At 38.5% G+C, this 18,664-nt stretch overlaps 1 protein-coding gene across 4 annotated transcripts in view; it reads right to left on the bottom strand.

Moving 5' to 3' along the window:
* Positions 1 to 18,265, bottom strand: part of LOC150087264 (very long chain fatty acid elongase 7-like) — a 110,668-nt gene extending 92,403 nt beyond the window's left edge. For 2 of the 4 annotated variants that reach the window (XM_090371924.1, XM_090371927.1), the window contains exon 1: positions 18,133 to 18,265. The gene's annotated coding sequence lies outside the window, so the exon portion shown is untranslated. Of the gene's footprint in view, positions 1 to 955; positions 1,132 to 18,132 lie in introns of those variants that run through there. The other 2 variants (XM_090371925.1, XM_090371926.1) reach the window with 2 other exon arrangements.
* Positions 18,266 to 18,664: the final 399 nt, after the last annotated feature.

Below are 18,664 nucleotides of genomic sequence, written 5' to 3'. Positions count from 1 at the left end.
AAAATTATACCGAATTTCCCCCTAATCGTACAGTTAAGAAAATTTCGGGTTATACTACTATCGGCGTCATGTTATCAAGGATCCAAGAGCTATCCTTCGATCCGGCCTTCATATTAATTCTGTTATCTTTGAGGCCTCTAAGCTTCTGTGACTTGCCCAGTGTTCTGATCTGTCTTTAACATTGATAAACTGATTATCATTCTCTACTAGCAATTATTATTCCAGTTTTGTAATATGATTGATTTTTTTTCGCTACTGCACTTCTCTCTCTAAACCAAATTTATTCCATTTTGATGTTTCCGTAATTGCTTCATCTAATAACAACGTGACTATGGTCTTTCATACCTCTTAGTTTACAATATCATCAATAGCTTCCCCCGCAGCTTGTACGAATCCGTTTCATTGTAAAGCCCAAATCCAGGCATCACTGTTTTTATTTAAATTAAAAATTAAATATTATTTTTATACTCCCCCCTCCCACAATAACCACATCGTCGGAAGAGTTTCACAAGATCGAAAGATTGATATCATTGAACCTTCCACCCACAGTCCCTTTTTATAAACTAGAATTTTGTCCTAAAATCAAATGGTTTAGGCAGCAATACCACAATACTTAGAGTGGAAATTAACTACCAGGCCCCTATATAAAATAAATAAATCTTTATTTCCGAAGATGTACATACCAACATAAAACTTATTGTTATTTTTAAAAAATTAAACTGCGAAGCGTATAAGTTAAATTATAATATTTACATATGAGTCTTTTTCATTAAAATAAAATAAAAAATTGTTAAAGAAAGCCTGTATATTGTATTTGGAAGAAGATACTTTTCGATACCTGTTTAATGAACACTAAAGAATCGGTCTAAATTAATGTGTATACGAAATATATTATATACACTATATATTCTTTATTAGTCATTAGCAAATATAGTTATATAAATACAAAACTTGCCTTTTTATGACTGAAGACAGTGTTGTTGAATGCTTCGTGGAGTGTAGGAAATATCCAGGCTGAAGATTCCAGGCCACCAGATATCGGTATTGCATTCCTTCACTCGTAAAGTATGTTGTATAAAAGAGAGAGGAGATCCCATTTCACTACATGCTCCTGCTTCAGTTATTATTGAAGCTCTCAGCGCTTTTATTAAATTTACAGAATGTTGATGGAAACCAAGAAAGCAGCTTGGTAATATTTTTCAACGTGGAAATCAGCAGAGTTGAGTATTACACTCGCCTAGCCGCCGACCCTTTCAAACCATATGCCCGCACTGCACGTGGGAGAAGTCAAATCTCGAAACAAATGGATGCCATAATCCTGAATCCGAAAGAATACATACATAAGTTAATACAATTCTGGTTATGAGATTTCTCAACTCAGAGACGCGACGTCATGGCAGAATAACCTTCGATATTAACGCCTTTGCACTAGTTTCGCATCACGAGCGGTCGTTTGCGCCTGTTATTGATTTCACTACTTGTACCTTGTGAAAGCATAAAAGCTCGAGGGGTTAGTAAACGAAATAGCGCATTCTCCCTCTCCTTTCCTTTCAGTTTTCCAGGGTTATACAGACAGGCTCTAGACTGGCATTTAAATATTGAGAGATAGGCAATTGGCAGCATCAAAGAGGGACATCTGACTTTGATAAGTAGACAACGGATAATGTGCAATAATAATAAGCAAATTATGCGTGCAATATGAAATAATATATACCAAAATATGCATCAAAACGCTATTATGGAATAACAATTTTTTTGTATTCAATCAATTTTTAAAAGTAGCAAAAACTGTTTAGTGAAAAGTTTTAGAATAACGATTATTTTATAACTCTCACGTGGAATAACCTTTGTTACAGAAAACAGCAGTTTATTTTTCAAAGTGGTTCGTTGTAAATTTATGGCATTTATCGTTCGAAATCATTTTAAAAGCAGGAATGATCATTCCAGCTTACGGCAGTTTTCCGATGGAAAAATGTTTAATGAAAATGTCAAGTATGGAGAAAGAGAAGCTGACTGTTGACAACTGGCCTTTGTGTTTGGCACAGACGGGAAGCTTTTTATTATCTGAAACGAAATTGTTTACTATTCACCTTTGATTTCAATGAGTGCCTCCTTTGCATTATACAACGTATAATATGGTGCTGTAAGCAGGAAAATTTTTAATTTATCAGCAAATGTAGCTATTTCAATTAAATACAGTGAACTTCTCGAGGCAGCAGTCTATTGGAACAATTAATTTTAATAAATCAAGATAAGTTTTAATGAACTGTCAGCAAAGATGCGATTACATGACGAATGTCGGTGAAGAACCAGCAGGTGTCTGATCAGCTTCGTCAGATGTTCTTCGTCACTGAAGCACTCAAAACACAACATATACAATGAAAGCACACGGTGCGGCACTGAAAACTAGTGGGGTTTATTTTGCAGTATCAACTAAATAAATTGGCATAACTTGGAAAAAAAAAAATAATAAATAATAAAACTTATTTAAAATGTACTGACTCATTTTGCTGGACTACTTTTTAATTTATGTCCAAAATTTTCCATGATACGAATAAGTTTTCATCAATCACTGATTTATTGTTTGATCGTCTCTTTAGCGATATTCGTAGGAATATAGAAGCATAAAAGTGCGAGAAATAAGTAAGCAAATCACGGAAAGCGCTTTTCTTCAAATATCCCAACAAATAAGCGTCATTTGCACTGTGATGGGGGAACTTTAGTAGTGTCACTAGCCCTTGAAACAACATGATTAGGATGCATATTACGTAAACTTCAATAGTGGTACGGGAAGTGTGGGCTGGTGGTGTGTTGGAAAGCCCTCATGGGTAGAACAGTTGGTATAATCACCATTCACCCCACACCGAGTAGAAAAGAACTGAGTTCGAATTCCATCAGTAACGCGAGGAATTTTTTTTTCCCACAACATGGGTTGAGTTAGTCGGTCGAGGGAGAGAGACAGAGATGGTTTTTCTCCCAGAAACTCGGGTTTTTCGTCCAGCAAACAGCAAAGCGACTACAGAACACGTGCAATTTACAGACATGTTATGTACGACTCAATATGGCCTTACGTTGCTGATGCGCGTAAGCCTGTATATTGATTTCCAAATACTGATTTCCAAAACTGGCTGCTACAGCAGCCAGTTTTGGAAATAAACTCTGTTTTGGCCTTTTCCTATTCTTAAAACTCATTTGTGAAAATGTGTAAAAATAAATGGATGCATTGTCCTGGATTAACTATTACAGTTTGATCATCCTCCTCGAAGAAAGTATGGACTTGCAGTTCCAGACGTTTCAACTTCGTACTGGACTTTAACCTTCGAGCCACGGGCCAACAGTTTTTCAAGCAGTTATCTAAGATTTCTCTGAGACTATTGGATTTCATTAGTCTCAAAGATTGCGTTCCATTTCACGAGCAGTGCTATTCTTGATTAGGAATTCAACATTGTGATGTGATGCGTACATCAGCTGCATATATTGTTGTGGTTTGCAAAGTCGACTTTCTGTGGTGAGGTGAAACAGTTAAATATTTCTTCGTGAGAAAGATTTATCCTCTAATTAAGACCAGCAGACTGATGATCAGCTGTAGTGCGAAATAGCTATTTCATTGATTAATGAACTGACATAACCTCCAAATTGAGGGTATTATATCGATGCTGCGTATGATGTTATCAGTACGCTGGCAGACGATTGATGCTGTATTTGATATCATCCGTACTCAGGCAGACGATCCCTGGTCGTCTCCATGTGCCAGTAATGATAACCAACTAGTGGTAGTGTAAGTTATGCTAGAAATTACCTGTACAGTATTGCAATAGATGGTGGGGTTGCCAGGAAAACTGGCTAGGACCGCATTTTTTAATAAATAAAAAAAATGCAAAGTTAACTTCTAGTAAAAATGAATATAAATGGCTTTGTTTAGAGTATTTCATTTTGATAAACTTCGTATGAAGCTACTTAAACGAGCACCATTTCTTACTACCCAATGAAAGTTGTAAGTGACAGTACAGGAAAATTGTCACTGTACCTCAGTGAAAAAGGTGGACACTGCTGTCATTAAAGTAGGTATAGAAGTAATGTCAAGCAACGAGTTGTTATCGAATATACAGGAATATCGAATGTACATGGTATCCACAAACATCGTTGACAAAACTAAAACGTTATTGTGTGAATAGGGCATATGATAAAAATCCGAAAACACTTCCAAGTAAGAGAAGTTTTTCAAGTTTTTATTCATCAATCGAAAAATGTGCGCGCTACAGTAGTAGTATTATTGCAAAATTTAATCATAACAATCTTGCTGTTTTCGTTGAACAGCGGCTCCTGTACGAGTTCTAACTTGTTTTTTAAATGAAGATACTGGAAAGGTATTAGAACCTATAATAACACTTGCCAACAAAAAAAAAAATAAAAATTGCCATACATCCGCATTGAAACTATGTAATTCTGGAGGAAATAAACGCGCTGATTACGAAAATCACCATAAAAAGTCTCTGTCACGTCTATATCAATAGATGTACCAACGTTTAATGTTAAAATAAAGGGATATATACGTATAATTCAAGTTTGTAATACAATTGTAAACAAAAATTATACACTTTTAAATGAGTTATATAGTTCTCTATAACTCATTTAAATTCAGAAAAAATATCATAAATCATAGCAAAATAGTTATATTTCAATAATATATAATCGGCATACCTGTAATTGTCCTTAAAAATGTTTGCTACTAAGGGATTTTCTCTTGTATTTCTGCTTACTCTCCCTCACAAGGAACTGGCAGTAATCCCTCATCATTACAGGATCCCAGCGACTTTGGTACCGCTTTTCCATCGTGGAAATATCTTGATGAAATCACTCCCCTTGTTCATCGCTCACATCTCCCAGATTTTCGGGGGAAAAATTCGAGATGGGAATGAAGAAAATGTATTTTTAACGGCATTCAACAACCCATGTTTTGGTAGCACTCGAGTAAATTAGATACCAACATTTCATAGTTTTCTTTTTTCCTATTACCCAAAAAACCATGTACTACCGCCTTAATGGTCGCCAAGTTGCCAATTCAACTTCCTTTAACTGGGTTTCAAACACATCGTCTTTCAGGAGTTTCCTAATTTGGGGTACTGCAAAAATCCCTTCCTTAAGTTTGACATATGTGAAATTAGGAAACACACTTCTCAAGTACGCAAATCCATTACCATCTTTATCTAGTCCCTTCATGAAATTTTTCATCAATCCAAGTTGGATGTGCAAGGGTGGAAGAAGAAGAACCTTGTTTGATTGCACTAAAAGAATATATTATTCATTACATTGTAATGATATGAACTCGTTCTTCTGTCGCACCGCTGTCCCACAAACAAAAAAAAAATCAAGAACAATATTTTGTAAACCTCCCCTGCAAACCAATAACTTAAAATCCTCACCAAAAACGCTGTGCTCTCTTCAGATTGTAAATTGTTGCATCGGAATTTGAACCTAAGAACCATAGGTGGAAGTCTGATTATGTTTATCACAAGAAAACTGAGGCCAGAATCGATTGCTAAAATTAAGAGAATTAGCTTATGTCTGTTAAAATAAATCAGTATGTCATACATTACTGGCTAGTTTATGCGAAATTGGCATACTTTAGTAAAATATAACTCCCTCTATATTTAATAACTGTGACGTGATGTGAAACTCTCATGGTGATTTTCGAAATCTACGCATAAAAATTGGTTAAAAACAGCATTTAAGTGTTTGGAGGTAAAAATCGTGTTGGCTACTGTAATTAGTACCATGTGTGGTACTAATCACGATCCACCTCAGGGACCGCCAGAAGCCGCACTATCGATCGATCCCCCTGAAGTCTCCATGGTCGATGTTGAGCCTACAGTAGAAGAAGTGAAAGCAGCCATACAATCCCTAAAGAATGGCAGGGCACCAGGAGTGGACCAAGTCACCACAGAAGCGATCAAAGCCGGGGGAGATGTACTGCTTCGCCGACTACACTCACTCCTCAAAACCATCTGGTGCACTGAACAAATTCCGCTAACATGGAGGAAAGCCATTATCGTACCGATCCACAAGAAAGGTGATAACCGGGATTGCAAGCAAGAACTACCGTGGCATCAGCCTCCTTTCCATCATCGGAAAGGTCTTTATGAAGATCATCCAGTCAAGGCTGCAAAAACATCGCGAGCAAACCAGTCGAGAAGAACAGGCTGGATTTAGACCCGGGCGAGGATGCTGTGATCAAATCTTTGCCATCCGTCAGCTGATGGAGGAGAGGATCCGGTGTGGACAGCGAACCGTCATTGTTTTCATTGACTTTAAGTCTGCTTTCGACTGTGTCCATCGGCCTGCCTTATGGAAACTATTAGAGGTCGAACATGTACCTCGAAAAGTCATCACACTCCTCCAAACTGCATACAACGGTTTAACCAGCCAGGTGCGCATCCAGAATGATTTATCTGAGGAATTTACCATCCAAACTGGAGTCCGCCAAGGGGATGTAGCCTCCCCATTGCTTTTCAACATCGTGGTCGACGCCATTATGAGGCAAGCATTCAGAAACAGACGGGGCATACAATATGACAAGGATCACTATGTGACTGACCTGATGTTTGCCGATGATAGTGCTATCTTTGCTGGTAACGACTCTGAAGCCACGGACATCCTCTACGACATTGCCCGCATTGCCCGGCCATACGGTTTGAAGATCAATGCTGATAAGACAAAAGCCCTGACAACAGATGGGTCGCAAGCCACCATCTATCTCGAAGGCGTCCAGATCGAGCAAGTGCAGGGCTTTAAATACTTTGGGTCGCTGGTCCAGGAGAAGAAAGTTGCATCCACCATGGAAATCCACAGCAGAATTGGACAGGCGGCCACTGCGTTCGCCTTGCTCAAATGGTGTCTGTGGAAGAGGACCAACATTTCCTCAAAGACTAAAATCCGACTCTTCCGGACTTTGATCCTGCCCATTCTCCTTTACGGATCAGAAACATGGATTTGTCTCAAGCTAGATTTAAACAAACTTGAGGTATTCCATATGCGATGCCTGCGGCAGATTTTGGGCATCTCACTTCGTGACCGCATCACTAATGATACCATCCGCACCAGATGCCAACAGCAACCAACCATTGCCGACCAAATTCAGAAGCGAAGGCTTAGATGGTTTGGCCACGTATGTAGAATGGGCACGAACAGAATACCATCCACACTCCTTTGGAGACAACGACCCACCCAATGGAGCATCCAACGGACCGCGCCTAGGAAAACGTGGGCCAAGCAAGTGGAAAATGACTTGAAGAGCCGACGTCTCGACCTTAACCAGGCCAGGACTGACGCCATGGATCGTAAAGTATGGAGGAACATCACAGAGCAAGTCCGAAACCCTGCGGCACCTACAGGAACATACTGGTTGCGTGGCCAACCGCCTCCCCCAGCTGCCAGCTAAGGACCAAGAAGAAGAAGAAGTACCATGTGTGAGTTAATGAAGGTCGAGAAGATAGATGATACTTGTTGACATTAGAAGTTGAATTTCTGTGGATTCTAATTTTCAGAAAATACTTCAAACTCACATAACCCACTTTTGTTGATTCTGTGAGTTTGAAGTTAGAAAGTAAATGGACGTTGATTGGTTGCAGCACGTGTGTGGACTGGTTTGGAAAAGAGAGAGTTAATTATAGATTGAAGAATCTGTAGAAAGGGCGTTCAAAAGGAAGAATACATCTGTGAGACAGAGAGTGGAGAGATTTTGTAAGAGATGGGTCATTAATTAACCTGATTGCCCTCTTTTGAATAGTCTAGAAGCCTGAGAAAGAGGTTTTGGGTGCACCACCCCATATGTGGGAACAGCGTTCCATGGTAGGGATTTGTACAGAGGGATTTGTTTAGAAGTACGTCGAGAGTGAAAGAGAAAACCCAGTTTTTGTTTGTTTGTATTCATGACGTGCTTATGCCAAGTGAGATTAGAAGTCAGAGTAATCCCTAATAGAATTGTGATATATCTAGAGATCTGAAGTGTCATCGAGGAACAGCATAGAGCAGCAGAGTCTTTTTTGCGAGATATAAGACAGAACTGAGTTTTAGGATTGAAATTAGTTATCTTTGCGCTATTGGAATATTATCTGGAGATTGTCATTTAAGAAATTGGTGGTGGATGCTCGATAAGATGAAGCTGTTTGTACAGAGCACGATTTATCAAATTGGAAGGTGGAATGCAACATGCCATCATCTGCTAAACTATGGAAAGGATTTCCAATCAGTGGAAGAAGAAATTTAATATACAAGAGGAAACATGGGTGAAATAAGTGAACCTTGGGGAGCACCATCAATTAGTAGAGAATTTAGAAGACAGAATGCCATCACCCGCAGCGAGCAGCCTGAGAAAAAACTGGATATCCAATTGCAAGAAAACAGTCGGTAATCCATAAGGTGGGAGCTTGTTTAGAAAACCTTTATCGCAAAAACGATCCAGATGGGTAACATAAGCCAGTAAGTATGTCACCAGTGGCTCGATACTAACGGAATCCATACTGGCGATCATTGATCAGATGGAAGGTTTCAAGATAGTTTAGAAGTTGGCGGTTAATAGATTTTTCAATTGCTTTGTAAAGAACAGATGTGAGTTCAATGGCACGATAATTGGACGGGAGGGATTTTTTACCTTTTTTCAAGAACTGGTTGGATATGAGCAAATTTCCCAGCGGAAGGAAAAACACCAGTGGAATAAAAAAAAAGTGTAAAAAGGAACACAGAATAGGAGTAATCTCGTAAGCACAGGTTTTCGGAAAAATGGAGAAATTCCATCAGAACCTGGTGCTTTCTTGGCGTCAAAATTGCTTATGGTTTTATCCTCAACCGGTGACGTAACATGTTACACATTGATGACCTTAGCATGTTAAGGTCACTCTAGCATGTCGTATGGATTTCCTTGGTTTTTGTGTAAAATTTCCTCTAACCAGCTCCACTGCGCCCTCACTGACTTTTGTTCAGCCAGCACCTCACCTCACCTCTTCCAGAATGATTTCACAAACAGGCGTCTTTCATGAATTTTCCGTACCATTCTAGAACTCTGAGTACACTCATGGTTCTGGAATGGCACATGCTTGTTTTCAAACTGAGTTCGAAATTTACGTATAGCAGCGGTCGCAGACTGCAACTCGTTGAACTAAAATATGCTGCGCCCTCTGGAGGTTGGTGTGTTCCTCCATGATTAAATTTTTTTCAATTACTGTATGCCGCTGCCTACTGCAGAGCACACTTTTGCGATTGGTGAATAAATATTAGAAGATATGCTCTGTTGCCTGAAATCGGTTTGAGATTTGTATCATGTGCCTTATTCTCATAATAAAAAAAAAAATTTGTTTATACTCTGGGATGACCACACAGTCAGAGGAGTCCACGACATAGAGAGAGAGAGAGAGAATACAAGAAACTGCACCGTATTTAGTAGTCATGCAGGTATGTGTACGAGCGCTTGACTACTGGCGATCCAATTTTGTGTTTATACTCCTGGACGACCACACGAGTTCACAATATAGACAGAATACAAGAAAGATCACCGTATTTAGTAATCATAGAGGCTTATATATTTTTTGGGGGGGGGGGGGGTGGAGTTAGAACTGGAGGCTGCATATTCCACGTTAACGGCCTAAACCCCGACGGCTGCCGAAACGTTTTTATGATGTTTTAGTTTTGTAAAGGAGGTTTGTAGATGCCCTATACTGTGCACGCAGAAAATCCTCATGGGCTGTTGTCAAAATTGTCTCTCTGGCAGTTTTATGCCTTGCTAAGTGATGCGCAGGAGTGCGATTGCATCGGACAGCCCAAATAAGTTTGTAAAAATTTCTACGAGCAGTGGAGTTAAGAGTAAAACGCTATTGAACTAAATTAATAGTAGGTATCCAGAATGGCCAAGTCAAGTAAGGTATTCCTCCATTCTGCGCATACCTATCCTTAATTTGATTCTCTATCGTTTTATCCAAGCAAGCAACATGCGGTATGTAAATGCGTTGCAGTTAACAGTACCCACCATATTTTCTTGTTTAGTTTCCTGCTTATTATTTCTTACTTTCTTCTTATTTTCTTTAATAAATAATTTGAACTTAATTTTCGTATTTTTTTATATATATATATATATATATATATATATATATATATATATATATATATATATATATATGACCCACTTATGGATTACGTGGCCATCGATTTATATTTGTGATAAGAGGAGTCACGTCAGCCTTCCCGTATTTGCCTGTGAAACTCTGAATGAATTATGTGAATAGCCCACGGTTATAATTTGTAGTTGTCTTTATAGGCCTTTGAAAACGCTATAATAAAAACAAACTGTTTTTACAGCTTGTGTAATTTTGGTGTTGCGATAAATTAGCTAGATAGCTACAGATACAACGTGGGAAGTGAAACAATTAGCAATTTGTGTCTTGTCGAAAGTAAAAGTGTCACGAACTTTTACGTAAAAGACAATGGAACGGCAAAGTTGAAATTCAGTAATGAAGTTGTTCAGGCGGATGAAAGATCACACGGAAGTGACATTTTCACTTTGATACGATCGCGTGGTGCGCTGCAAGTTTGTTAACAAGCAGCTCTCGGCTTGTTAACAAACTAGCAGCACACCACTAGGCCGAAATTATTCTCGTTTCAGTGGAATTTCAGCCCCAGTTAAAATAGTCTGCTAAATTTTGACAAACTACTTTTTTTTTTTTTTTTTTAAACGAGAAGTTATGATAATCCCAAAAGTTTAATAAGGGGCTCGCGCGAGCTCTACCGAACTCCACCAGCACACCCCTCGATTCCGTTCCAAAACAGTTACTAAAAAAATTCGAGCAACACGAAACGCGGGGATTACATTCCAGAAGGACACGTGTTAAGAGGATATTCGAAATCTATAGTAAGAGCCGTAGCCGAGCGGTGAAGTGCCAGGGTACAAAAGTATACGGGCTTTGAGTGACCGTGTTATAGCTACTTATAAATAAAGAATACTAAATACAGTAATGCTATTGTAGCTCTCTGTCTTGTGAACTCCTCTGACCCTATGTGGTCATCCCCCGAGTACAAAGATAAAATTTTATTCATATAAATATTACTCCTTTTGAGAAAAAAAGAGATCTATGTCATTTACATAAAAACCTTATTTTTTTCTAATACTGTATATACCTTGGTTTGTAAGTCGAAAATATAAAAATGTTATATGTCTAACTACCACTCACACGTTTATACTCCACCGCTTCAGGAAGCTTTTTAAATAAATAAAATTTTCTTTTTGTATACTCCGGGACGACCGCAAGAGTTCTCAGGATTCGGAGAATACGAGAAACAGCACCGTATTTAGCAGTCACGGGCTTGAACCCCCTTGACTTCAAAGCACTTGTACTCATGCACACTCGCGCCTGACCATTCGGCTATGGCGGCAGTTGTTAAGCACTTTTCTTTCCAAAGTATTATTTTTCCTTGATTAAACAATAATTTCGTTTAAAATTGCATGCTTCCATATTATATGTAAGCTAAGTGAGATGAGTGAGTATGTACTGTACACGGCGAGTATAATTGGTCTGCAATTTCAAGTATAACATGGACAATGTAATGGACTTCACTGTGTAGTTCTGCACTCAGTTTAAACAAATGTTTTCTAATATGTTTGCAGAGTAAGGCCGTGGAAGTGCTATTTGAAGTAATTCAGTATGTTTGTTGTTGTTGTTATTTGGTTTTTAAGCGCATTAGCAACTAAGGCCATATTGCTCCGGGATATGCGGTGGTCATTCCCTGACCTTTCCGCATCCTCCGTATTTGGTGGTGGCGGGCTCGAACCCCGGTCTAATCCAGACGCGTGTGCTACGCACTGCTGCTCTTGCCCACCTGGCTACGGAGGCGCCTAGTAATTCAGTAACGAGGAAACTTTTGTTGTGAAGATATTATGTGAAAGATCTTTCCTAACTCGTGCCTTGGTTTTTAAGCCTGAAAGGATACATACCTAGCTGTCATTCATGTGTTTATACTTTACTTTTGCAGGAACCTTTGTAAGTTTCTTTATTTTAGTTTAATTTAACTGGAGTGTACATACAGAAGAAATTAAAAAAAAAAAAAAACGAGATAAATTTGGAAAGGAAGGCATTGGCAAATAAAGACTACTCAGTACAGTAATAGTACGAGGACCGGTCGAAAGTAATGCCGCCTCATTTTTTGCTTTCAAATGTAGCGCCGCAGATCATTTCGCGCGTACTGAGTGGTCACTAGAGGTCTCTAGTTTCACCATACTGAGTGGCGCTGTGATCGGTCTCGTGAGTGCAGCACACGGATAGTTCAAAACGTTGTTGTTATTATTATTGTTAACAGCTACAAAACAGCAAACAAACGTGCCTGAGGGTGCAGTTACAAAGCATTATTACACAGCTTCAAAGCAGAAGCTTGGAGTATACATTTCCCAAAGTAAAGAGAAAAGTAAATGTACATAAGAAGACTAGTGAATTGAAATGTACAGATGAAATAAAACTAAATAAATAAAAGTAGGACTCATCCGTCCTATTTAAGTGAACAGGTAGGAGTAAGGCAGAGCACTGGTATTTCTTCATACACATTACACAATCAGAGTCTTAGAACTTGCAAGAAGAGTCCATTTTAAGTCAGATAACGGATGTGGTTAGCAATTTCAGTTGCCTCTTGAAGTGTCGGAGGGTGTCAAATATCTCCATATTTGCTTTGTTCATTGATCTTGCCGTCCTGTTGTAGAAGTTGTAGTATCCATAATTTGTTCTCGCATAGGATGGTTTCAGCAGTGGACGGTTTCTTAACGCTCTTGTCGGTGCGTTGAAATTTATTTGTGAGACGAGATGAGGGCAATTCAGGGTACCATTTAACAGCTGGTTAAGAAGGAGTAATTCGGCTTTATCTCTTTTTTTTACACACCACTCTTGGTAGGATTTCTCATTGTATTCAAGGCCACTTTTAAAGCAAACGTACTGGATTACTCTTTTTTGAATATTTTCAATTTCTAATTTTTGGTAAGCAACATGTGGGGACCAGACATGTAAGGCAAATTCTAGGGCTGCCTAACATAGATTTTGTAAAGAAAGATGAAAAGTGCCAACTGATTGAAGTCTCGGTTAATTCTTTTCAGGAAACCTAGTTTTTTGCTAGCTGCCTTCACAATGTGAGAGACATGGACATCAAAGGAAAATAATTCTTTAATAAAGATACCTAAATTTTTGGCTGTACTAACTTTTTTGATTGTAAAATGGTGGATATTACAGATAAACATATCAAACAAACAGTGGTGATTGAATTTCTTACCAAGAAGAAGTGACGCCTGTCGAAATCCATACGCGTCTCAAAAATGGTTATGTTGACAATACTGTAGATGTGAGTACAGTTAGACCAGAGGTTCCCAACCTTTCTCGGTTCACGGCGCTCTTAGTGTCCCAGTAATTTTTTCACGGCATCCCTAAGTACAAAAGAAATACCTAACACAGTGGTTTTCGATCTTTTAATATATACCTATATAATAAATTTATTCTTTATATAGAGGTACTAAATAAAGATCAATTATAGATCACCACAAAATTAAAAAGATACGGTACAATGGATATTGTACTGTACCCTTTAAAATGTACCCTTTTATAATGAAATAAATATATAAATTTCAAAATAATAATAATAACTTTAAGTAACTTAAACCCAAATTACACGGCACCCCGGTTGAAAAACCACTGAGTTAGACACTTTAAGAGTGGGGAAAGTGGCATTAAAAGGATAAAGCGTTCATTGTCTAACAGCTCCAGGGGGTTTTCCCCGTCTCCTGCGTTGTGTACTCTCTTTGTGTGTCACAGTACTCTGTAAAGGCCGAAGGTTTCAAAAAAGTGTAAAATGTATGTTAGTGTTGTGTAGTGTCATGTTATGTTGTTCCTCTGACCATTTAGCTGTTGAGTCCCTTGTGTAACCCCCTGTTGCCCATCCTTAGCCACGTGGAGCAGGTCAGGCAGTAGAGGGATCGCTGTGGTACTCTGGTAGGTCCTGCCGCCTAGTTTCCGAAGATTTCAGCGGCAAGAACCTATGCATTAAAAAACACACACACACATACAATAAAAAAGAATTCTGTACCAGGTACATAATGTGTCTTGCCGCTAGCATATTTAACGTGTTTTACATTTAGGAGTCATCGGCAGGCGTTAAAAACGTTTTAATTTTCAGATATTAATAAATTCCGATAATAATATAACGATGTTTTTATTTTATTAATAATAATTACATATCGGTTATTGAAAGTATTGGTCTGTGATCACTAAAGTAGGATATGTAATTTTTACATTGAAGAGTTCACGACTAAATACACCATCTATAGTTGTTCCATTACGTGTAGTATTTATCGAAAGATCTGATGACGTGTCCAAGTTGAAGAATGTTTTCATAAATGTGCACAACTCTTTTCCAGCTTCACAGTTTAATTGTAAAGAAAAAAATTACATTCAATCTGAAAACACCAGGTGACTTGAAACCAGATGCGTTTTCGAATTAACGCATTTCCCAGTTTCTGAAAGTTTTTTTTTTTTTTTTTTTTTTTTTTTTTTGTATCTTAAAACCTTAATATTTCTGTTTCTAAATTCCTTATCTTTCCAACGATATGCTATACGTCCACATTATCCCGTTTATTACGTGAGAAAATTTCCTTGATCACATATTTCATATTTTCCACTATCCTGGAAAAACTACTGCAATGTTCAGAGGTTTTAAAGTTTTTCCTCTAGTATAGAGGAAAAACTTTAAAACCTCCGTCCGTGCAAAATTTTATTAAATTTGGTCCAGTAGAAGATAAATTATTATTCCCATCGTACAAGTATGATTGCAACAATACAAGTTACAAGAATTCGCTTCTGGTGGAAGCTGAAGATGACGTCACTTCCGTAGCACTTTTCGCATGACGGTTTTTCGTTAAAAAATTTTTGGAATAACGCTAGTAAAAACGTTTTTAATTTCAAAAAGTTCAGAAAGTGGCTTTGTTGACAATCCCCGAAGTGGCCGGCCAGTAACGTAAGTGACAACAGACAACAAGAGTCGGATCGACGCACTGATCCAAGGAGATCTCCGGATCACAACACTCGTATTGTGTGATGCAGTTGGTATAGTGAAACTTGCTGTGATAACCATCATAAAGGAACTAGGCTACAACAAGGTTTGCGCCCGGTCGGTTCTAAAAATGCTGCCACACGAGCACAAAGAAGCCCGCGAAACTGGAGTGCACTGTTCTTCCTCACGCCTCTCATAGCTTGGATCTTGCACCTTCTGACCATCACCTCTTCGGCCGGCTGAAGGATGTACTCCGTGAAACCCATTTTGCGGACAACGACCAGCTCAAGCACACTGTTTGCGAAGCCCTCCGGAGAAAGAGAAAGGACTTTTACATGATTGGAATACAACGTCTGACTCAGATGGCGGAAGTGCATAGAACTAATAAAACCAACAAAGTAGATAATAAAACACAAATTATATGCTTCCCACCCCATACTGGTAAATATCTAGTTGACCTCTGAATTTATTCAAACTGTCAGCCTCAACTACCTGCGGGGAAAACTTTTTCCAGCTATCAACGTCTCGCTGGCTAAAAGAAAACTTTTTATAATCTAATCTAAACCTTATTCCCTGTAATTTGAATTTATGGTCCCTAGTTCTGGAATTCTTTATAACATTGAGAATTCCGCCTTAATTTATTTTATTATCCTTCTCAATCAGGTCACCTCTGTGGGCTTTCGCCCGTCATAGGGCCAGCACCCGACACCTCACCTTACACCACCCGCTATCTGGTTCAACTTGCCTCCTCCCAGTTCGTCCACTGTCAGCTTGTGCTACTTTCTACTCAACGTGTCAACCACCACCAGACCTGACCTCCTCTAGGTTAAGACTGTTTTTTCAGCAGATCTGACTTTCCTGGATTCGTTTTTTCCTGACTCGACTTAACCCCGGCCTTTGTCGGACCTACTGACGTTGCAACATTGCAGTCAGTGCCGGATTAAGGCACGAGCTAACAGGGTAGACGCCCGGGACGCCATTCTTACAGGACCGCCGGAAGCTGAAGAGCAAGGGAAGGATATTTTTTTATATATAAAACCTTACGCAGATTTCTAGGATGCGCAAAGGGGCGCCAAAATAATCTTTCTACCTGGGGTGCAGAATACCTTAGTCCGGTCCTGATTGAAATATTAAATACTCCTCCACTTCATTGTGTTGGATCTCTGACGCTGACAGCGTCAGAGATCCAACACAATGAAGTGCAGGAGTAATTATATTGCAATGAAGGCCAGACTAAGATACTTGAAATAGGGGAGTTCTGGCTTGGTTGAATTCAGGTGTTATTTGCTGCACATCACATTGGATATCCTATTTTTCCGTGCAGAGTACGACGGTTTCGCTCTTGAAGTGTTGCTTTTCTGCCACATTTACGGCTTTGAGATGTGGAAGAACCACTTTCTTTCTAGTTATTAAAATTATTAAAAAACCTTTGAGATGGATGCTTTTGAGAAACCAGTTATGGCTTCTTTTCTTGAATCGTGGCTCCTACTAAATATGCACCCACGATAAAACCATTTCAAAATCTGATAGATCACGCGTTTTCCCCTAATCTGGCTTCAGATTACTGCAGTCAAACATCCTGTGAAGTCTTTATGCTCAACAAGATAACACGTCATCACTTACGTAGCAGTTCTGTCAGTTTTTTTCTAAGTTCTCTTGTGAGAGCTGCAACCAATTATGACAAGTTTATGTAAGTGTAGTTTGTGTGTTTTTGACGCTTTGATAGCGGTATGGTTCGGGATACCCCGGTATTTTTCACAAATCCCAGGGGAAGATCCCGATACGTTTTAGTAATGTCGTGTAGGAATACAATTGTGAATTACATCTGTTGCAGAAGAATGGGTACTAGACAGTTGTGCAAGCTCTCTCTCTCTCTGCATCAGAGGGTTTTGGACATTGCACACTACTATGATCAGATAACAATTAAAAGGATAACTTGGACACGTGTAACCAAATAGGAGGCAGACACATTTTGAGCAAGCATTATATAAGATTTATTGACATTCATTTCTTAAAATAATTGATTTTATAACTTAAGAGTATGTTTAAAGATGACATTAAAACATAAACGGATAACCCTACAATCCATTCGTTATATACAGAGCGAAACAAATAATAAAAGCACTTTAAATCATGATGGTTATGCACAACCTTTGCTTTTAAATCTCTTCCCCATTAAGCAGCCACAATTTTGGCACTCAGATCAAAAGTTCCTCAATAATAATTATTATCATTTTTTTATCCGTTTATTTAAACACAAGGTTTTGCCCCACACACCCTGAACGTAAAGTGGGCACAATACAAATTAAAAGGTATCCATCTCTGCGAGATTCACATATGCATTCGTGTTGGAATTAAGATAAGAGATTTGAGCTAACATAAGATTATAATAACAGTTGTACTTTTATCCAGATGATGTGCTTAAATATATATTCAGGTAAATGGTGACAGACCACACGAAAACGTGTATGAAATTTGGCAAATTAATCTGTATTTGTGATCACCAGGAAAGCATCTGTACTTATTTACAAATTCACATTAGGACTTACATAATGTCTATAAAGCATTTTCACTAACGTTTCTTCTGAATAGCAACCTGGTTATGAATAGAGGTTATGGCTTTTATGAACGACGCCTCAGCAGTTTGCTATCTAGAAATAGTGATGTTCGCGTCAGTTCTCGTAAAATCATATTGCATTCAAACTAGTGAAATCTTTGTAACTTCTGAAAACATGTGGGAGAGATCTATACCGCATTTGCCCGGACATGACGTCACGATTAAAGAATGGCGCCTGGATAACGGGTTTCTTTGTAGAGAAGATTTTTCTTCTTTTGATGATGATACAGAAATTCTTTCCCCTCCCTCCCCTCCAGCGTTTCACTTTCTGATCAATGATGCGATCGCGGTATTTAAACGTTTTTGTGGACCAAGAGAAAAGCGACACCTCCTATGAGTTGCACATTCTGCACGATGTTTTAACCGAATGATAATTGAACTTCAATCCAGAGCTATACAATTAAATGAAAAGGAAAGAAAGGAAAATAAATGGATCAAGGCTAACAAATTACCTTTGACGCTTACCTCTTCTGTACTTTGAGATGCTCTTCGTGCTGGATGAAAATATCTTGCCAAAATAAGTTAGCGTTTAGTGTGTCACACTATCATCTGAAGTGTACATTATATCTAAAAAGGCATATCCATTTCCTAGACGGAAGTTTTCCTTCTGGAACTTCTCATCATTCATTTATATCCTCCCAATTTCCCTTTGCTGTACCTCAAGTTGACTTGAGGCATGAGAGCGCCAACCGGTTAACTCAAGGTCAAATTAATGAATATGCCAGTTAAATGACGACTTGCGCTTTTTTGTTGTTGTTGTTGTTGTGGTTGTTTTTTCCTTTCTCTATGAATATAGGGAAAAAAAAAAAAAAAAAAAAAGCACCCACGCGCTCTCTCTCTCTCTCTCTCTCTCTCTCTCTCTCTCTCTCACACACACACACACACGCAAGTTGCTGATGTTAATTATCATTTATAACACTGAAAGGCTTTTCAAACTTAATATAGAAAATATTCAGTTTAACAACACCAAATGCGATTGTGATG

The sequence above is a fragment of the Mastigoproctus giganteus genome, chromosome 4 (genome assembly GCF_048544385.1).
Source record: "Mastigoproctus giganteus isolate SK-2022 chromosome 4, ASM4854438v1, whole genome shotgun sequence".
Lineage (NCBI taxonomy): Eukaryota > Metazoa > Arthropoda > Arachnida > Uropygi > Thelyphonidae > Mastigoproctus > Mastigoproctus giganteus.
This window is presented reverse-complemented; position numbering and strand designations above follow the sequence as displayed.